This window comes from Priapulus caudatus, unplaced genomic scaffold, assembly GCF_000485595.1.
Source record: "Priapulus caudatus unplaced genomic scaffold, Priapulus_caudatus-5.0.1 Scaffold957, whole genome shotgun sequence".
Classification (NCBI taxonomy): Eukaryota; Metazoa; Priapulida; class Priapulimorpha; order Priapulimorphida; family Priapulidae; genus Priapulus; species Priapulus caudatus.
Window position 1 is genome coordinate 1 of NW_014578018.1, and position 7,113 is coordinate 7,113.

Below are 7,113 nucleotides of genomic sequence, written 5' to 3' on the forward strand. Positions count from 1 at the left end.
TCACAATGCAGTGAATGCCACAGCATAAAACAGGAGTTTGAGGCACGTGATTTGTATCAACAATGGCAGTGCTCGTTAGGCCTATGTTCTTGATTGACCTAGGAAAAAAAATCACGCGCCCGGCGTATAGCATTACCCATAATCTAGAGATCGTTCTGCGCCATAGAGATGTATAAATAAACTATTATAAATCTCTAGATAACTATTTATACATCTCTATAGGCGCATTCACACGGACGTTTTTGGCCCGAGCCTAATTAGGCGCGAACCAGAAATGGCCCCATCGAAACTCGGACACAGGCCGAGCCAAATTTTTAGCACCCAGCTTTCGGCGAGCGGTAGAGAGGAGGAAATTACTAGAATCGGTTGAAACAGTATAAAAAGTATAACTTTATAACAGTAAAATAATTCCAAAACAGTATAAAAGTTCCAAAACAGTATAAAAATTCGAAAAATTTGATCAGGATGCACGTTTTCAAGATTGATAATTAAACTCGGACGTAAGTAAACACTCTAAATAGTAAACACACGCCATCTCGCGACATACTGCCAATTTATCTGTGAGATATTTGTGCAATAAAATTTATTTGAATTTGAATTTGAATTGACAGACAGTATTCACTGCGTACGTGTGAACGCGCCGACTGCAAATTAGGCCCGAGCCAAATTTGGCCCGCACAATGGGTAATGCTATTCCCCGCGGCGTGGTGAGGAGGTGACCGCAACGTGGCAGCACTAGTGTTAGGATAGTTTTAGGATTAGGGTTAGGGTCAGGATTAGGGTTAGGGTATAGGATGGGTTTAGGGTTAGGATTAGGGTTAGGGTTAGGTTAGGATTAGGATTAGGGTTAGGGTTAGGGTTTTTGCATCATGATATCTGTTCCCACACCATAGATTAATTGTTGTGGATAAACACTGCTATATAATAGCGCGGCGACACATATATATTTAGTGTGAGTGTTAGTGTTGGCGGTGTGGAGTGAGGGTTACCGTTAGGTTAACATTTTGAACGTCATCGTTAACGTTATCACGTGACCTCCCTCCACGCCTGGGGGCGATTATTTTTTCCATACCGTTGACCGGCGTCAGCGGCTCGCTATGCGTATCGGAATGCATATTGGGTTACGCGTTTAGGGTTAGGGTTAGGGGTTAAGCCCATGTGTTAGCCTGTTAGGCGTTAGGGTTTAAGGGTTAGGCGTTAGCGGTTAGGTAGTATGCTTAGCCGGTTCTAGCCGCTCATCTAAACTCTAATTCATTCAAATCATGAATTTATTTCCCAATGCGTTATTTCGACATCGGCGCCACCGCCGCCATCTTTGTCTCGTTTTAAAAGTATGAAAGCGTATCACTACTAGCTCCAAGAAACGGTCTTTGCTAGCGATAGAAGGCCTGTGTAAACACATATTTCAATTATTTGTTGAGTAGTCGAGTACATAGTGTTTAGGGGGACTGTTGAGCTGTGACGCAAGCATTCCCAATACGCTCCCCGAGCGCTGACGCGTCAACGGTACGGAAAAAATAATCGCGCCCGGGGGATAGCAACACCCGAGCCAAATCTAGCCCATTTGGCTCGAGCCAATCATGACCGTGTGAACGCGCTGTTCTGCGCAAAATGGCGGACATCACGTGACTAATGTAACTTCATAAAATCATTAAAAAAACAGGGTTTCCTCTTCTTTTGTGTATTTTATATAATACCAAGCTATAGTTCTTAATTTTTATAGGTTTTTCTAAAAATCGTTGTCAATAACACTTTCACAATTAAAAATAATTAAGAGACTACGCGTTCCAGCAGGATAATGCATCTAACACTAGGCGGCGCCAATATACCCGGATACGCAAAACTATGATGACTTCTTGGTGTTGACCTCTGGTTGTTAACCTCTTGACGGTGATATCCGGCTGTGCCAAACAGTAGAGCACTATCCTAGTCAATTTTTGTCCAGCGTTAGATCAAAATCTTTGTCAAAATTAACGGTAAGCCTATGTTATGACTATATAGTGTCAAGATGGATTCTAATTCCGAGGTTGCGGCAATTCATGTAACTTCTGTTTCTGTTGTAGTATCCAAAATTGGCATCGAGGCAACGGAATCGGGAGAGGGTAGTATTAGTAACTAGTACAGTATAGACTATAGGTACTATAGGCTAGTACTTGTATAGCTCTAGTACTATAGCCCGCTTACATTGACTGCCGCTGGGATCAGTCAACCAATCAGAGCGAGTCTTACAATAGCCCCTGGTTCTCGCTTGTATCTGATAATCTGTGGCGCTGCAGGAGGCCTGATAGACTCGCTGTGATTGGTCTGATTGTTTGTAAATGGCGATGTAATTTACGAAAGTTGAACGAAGCGGTGTTTATGAAAAACAATCTTTTAAGAAGTGAATAACGATTGAAGTGAATGTATACACATATCATGCAGTAGCAAGGTAAAGCCATGTAGAAGGGAACGGTAGGTTTGTTTTCACGCCAATAGCGGCGTACGGGCCGCATTCTCAGCGCATGCATTTTGCATGCGATCTCACGAAATTTCAATGAACCCCGTTCTGTCCCAATATAACCCTCACCAAAATATAAAAAGGTTATATGGGACAGAATTATTCGGTCTAGCCTACCCTAATCATTTTCGCAGTGGCTACGGGTAGGGTAGCCGTCGGTCGTTGAAGCCCCTTTTTGGCGTTAGGGTTAGGGTTAGGTTTAGGGTTATGGTTAGGGTTAGGTTTAGGTTTAGGGTTAGGGTTAGGGTTCTAGCTCATCTAAATTCTCAAATCGTGAATTTATTTCCTAAGGCGTTATTTTCGAAATCTGGCGCCACCGCCGCCATCTTTGTCTCGTTAAGTATAAAAGCGAATGGACTTCCGTACCCGTAGCCTCGAGACATTAAGATACGGCTACCGTACCCGTAGCCACTGCCAATTACTTTAGAATTGATGTTGGCTGAGCTTAGGCTGAGTGATAGGGTCTATGTACTTACAATAATGTAACCCAAACCCTCTTGGGTTTGGGTTACATTATTGTATCTAGGGTCTATGTCCCCCGTGGTGCTGCCGGAACGTACCCTGGGTACGGTCCGGTATACTGGAACGTATCCTGGTACTAATTACTATATTATATGCCGGACCGTACCTAGCCTACTCTACTAACGAGTCTAGGGAGTCGCCTACGCCTACTCCCTAACCCGAACCCGAACCCTAAACCTAACCCTAACCCTAACCCTAATCCTAACCCTAACCATATCAAATAGTGACCATGCAGGGTACGTTCTGGTATACCGGACCGTACCCAGGGTACGTTCCGGCAGTACCCTGGGGGACAAAGACCATCTCAGCTGAGCTTAGATGTAAATTGCTCAGCACTGTCCGCAGTTACTATGTGGTCACCCAGGTGGTTCCACTGTATCACTGTGCGGACAAAGAAGGAATTCTTGTACTGGTCAGTTTTGTACGCTGGTACATTGAATCCTTTTGAGTTCAGACGGATGGCACGTTCGTTGATGGGAGCACTGATGAACTCCTCCTTGTTCAATCTGCTAGGTGGTCTCACTCGTCTTTTGCCGGTTTGAACTGGTTGTAGAAAATCTGACGGTATACCAATAAATTGTGCCCTCAAAAATGTTATATTCTGATGTTATTTTATAATTTAGGGCCCAATACCCTTCCATAGACAAAACCTGTGAATTTTGTCGTGCAAAATGCACGACAACCTTTTCACTATTTACGGCCGTGTTACATAGAAAATCAAAGAAATACCTAAAGCTGTCACTTTATTAACATCTTACCTACATTACAAAACACTATTGTCATGCAGTATTCTTCTCTTTAATCACGTTTATTTTATTATAACATCAGAATAAAAAAATTTTTAGGGCACATTTTATTGGTCTAATCTGACGGGGGCATTGCTGGAACCAGCCCACTGATGATTTTGTAGAGATAGGTTAGTCGCATATCACGACGGCGGTTTTGGAGGCTTTCCAGCTGTAGGGACGATAGCATGTCTGTAACACAGTCTGGAGTTCTGCTGTGGTAGTCCCCTGTGATGAAGCGGGCTGCACGGTGTTGGCTAACTACGGTGTCGGTAACTACAGTCTATGAGATATGTATGTGACGTGTATACTCTCACTCTATGATATGCATAAATTAGCTTCAGATAGCCGCCTAGGCAGTGACGCTGATAGGGTCTAGATGTCCCCCAGGGTACTGCCGGAACGTACCCTGGTACTATCTAATATGCCGGAACGTACCCTGGTACTATCTAATATGCCGGACCGTACCTCGCCTACTCCACTAACGAGTCTAGGGAGTCGCTTACGCCTACTCCCTAACCAGTAACCCTAACCCTAACCCTAACGATATCACTATCAGATAGTTACCAGGGTACGTTCCGGTATATCAGACCGTACCCAGGGTACGTTCCGGCATAGCTCTAGTACTATAGCCCGCGTACAATACTATACTCACTGTACGCGGGCTATAGTACTAGAGCTAGTTCCGGCAGTACCCTGGGGGACATAGACCCTATGAGCGGCAGTGACAGTGTGGCGGAGCGGCCAAAGCCAAAGGGCCAAAGGATATTATCATTAACACGTTCAACGCTGCCGGTGTTAACAATGCACCTACCGCCCTGCGCTGGGATTTTCGTGTTTTTACCGCATATTCACTTTGATTTACCACATTTCCTTTGCAGAAAAGCTAACCAAACTGACACATTTACTCTGCATGAGTGTTATATCACCCTTACAGACCCCCCTGTGGTGAACAACAGTAGAGGGCGTCCATAGGCAGCAGGCCTGAATAAGCATCGAACAGAAATTAATTAAAAATACTCACACTGTTACTTCGCTTACACAACATACTCTATATTCATGTTAAAAATAACTACAGATTCATGCTCGATGCTCTGCTCGAAACTTTTGCCAGCTCTACGATGCGAATTTCTGCAAAGTTGTCTGAACACATTTCAAACACAAAAATGACCAACCGGTCGCTGTTGCTACGCCACCTGACGGAATGTCACGAATACACAACAAGACCAATTTTACTTCTGATGCTTTCTAGACGTCCACGAGGCGTCTAACTTGCGTGCATAATGCAAATTATTGCACTCTAGTGCCGAATTTAGGTGGGAAAAAATGCCAAAGAATGCTTTTTCTAGAGACAAAATAGTGCAACGGTGAACAATTTGTGAAGGCTTACTTGTTGTATGCCTCCTACACGTTCAAATAGTATGAAAATCGTTCCCCTTCATAATAATATATTTATATGAAAACATGGACAAAACGGACATTTCATGCATTTTCGTCTCAAAATGCCGCCGCACGGGTGGATTTTCGCGAGTTTGTTATGATACCAATCGACAGTATACTATTTTTTCCGGAAATAATTGTTACAACGCTTACACATCTGTGGGGTTACTGGGGTATGAACCTTGTTTTGTTTTTCTACATGCAAAAATACCTCCAAATTTTATATACTACACAGTTATTATGTTATATACCGTTAGGAAAACGGTAAACAAACCTTGTTTCGATCTACGCCTTCTAGTTTACCTTCTAGTTTTACAAATTTACCTTGAGTCTCAAAACTCATAATTTCACGTTCGAATCAACAATAAGGCATTGTATTCTTCCGTCATGTATGACTGAGGTAATATAGACTGTCCCTGTTTAATTTCTAGGTAGGTAGTGCCTGCCATCTGTTGGAAATCAGAGTAACAAAAACCAATAATCTATGCACGAGCTGACTCGTGGATCCGCGGGTATGCGTTTTGATTGTTCCCACGAGCTGAATCGTGGATCCGCGGGGAACGTGTTAAGACGTAAGAGCTGTCCACATTTGCACATGTCGCTATGCATAGATTAGCTCTAGAACTATATATAGCCCTTCGCTCTGCCACAGGGGCAGATGGGGTCGTTGTCGTATCAGGTACTACAGATATGTACCCGAGGTAGTTTTAGGTTGTTTAGTATTATGTTTATATCTTCATATGAGGTATGTTTAGGGTTAGGGCTAGGGTTAGGGTTAGGGTACACTTGAACTTCTGTAGTACAAGTTTGGTACACTTTGTGTATACATATATATGTACCTCGGGTACATATCTGTAGTACCTGATACGACAACGACTCCTTCAGCGCCACAGGGCTATTATCACAAACTATGTTGAAATTGGGCAATGATATTGCTCCCTCTGCTCGGTGCCTCGACTCACGCGGAACGGATCACAGAAAAAACGAGGGCAGCCCATTACTCATGGGGGTGTGGGTATAGCACTGGCGCTGATTACAAGGTTGACAGGCAACATGCTTATGATTAGAAAAGTGCCAGTTGACCCCCATGCATGAGTAATCACTAATGCTCCATGTAGATAAATAAGTGTTAAAAAGCCTGATAATTTTGCGTTCTCTGAGCCGTTTTTCGTGAGAGCGATTTCGTTGTCCAGTTTTAACATATTTTGTGCTATAGCCCTGTGGCAGAACGAAGGGCTATAGTTCTAGCGCTATGCATAAATATGACCGGGGACCGGGCTAATGGTAAGGTGACCGTTTTGCTCATCTCATTGGCTAGTGCTGCCTCCTCTGCGCATTTTGTACTCTTCTATGTTGCGTTTCTCCTGTGAATGCATATATATATATATGCCGGAAATACATGCAGACGCACGCTTCATGCGCACGCACGCACGCACGCCGATTATAATATAAATATATATATACAGTCAGGGGCGGATCCAGGGCTGAGGCTAGACAGTATTTTTCCAGATTTTAAGGGCACATCCCCCAAAAAGGGCAAATGGCGGGGGGTCTGGGGGGCCTCCCCCAGGAAATTTCAAAATTTCAAGGGTCCCTGGACACAAAAATGAGCACCATTTGAGCACATAATTTATTTAGTCAAGCAGCAATAGCTAAAACAGAATTTTTATTTCTGCTTCATTTTGCCTGCGCTTTGCATACCAGCAATTAATGCAGAATGATTCAAGCACTTCCCTTCTTTTTCAGATATCAAAGCTAGTTTTGTTACCATGTAAAATTTTGATTTCCTTCAAGTCCTGTCAATGAATCAGAAGAAAAAGAAAACAAATAAAGAATATAGCCGAATTCCATCAAATAGGAGTGTTTCAT

At 43.3% G+C, this 7,113-nt stretch overlaps 1 protein-coding gene across 2 annotated transcripts in view; it reads left to right on the plus strand.

The window, feature by feature from the left end:
- Positions 1–1,865: 1,865 nt before the first annotated feature.
- LOC106814656 (transmembrane protein 50B-like) overlaps positions 1,866–7,113 on the plus strand; it is a 32,190-nt gene continuing 26,942 nt past the window's right edge. For both annotated transcript variants that reach the window (XM_014819000.1, XM_014819001.1), the window contains exon 1: positions 1,866–1,976. The gene's annotated coding sequence lies outside the window, so the exon portion shown is untranslated. The remainder of the gene's footprint in view (positions 1,977–7,113) is intronic.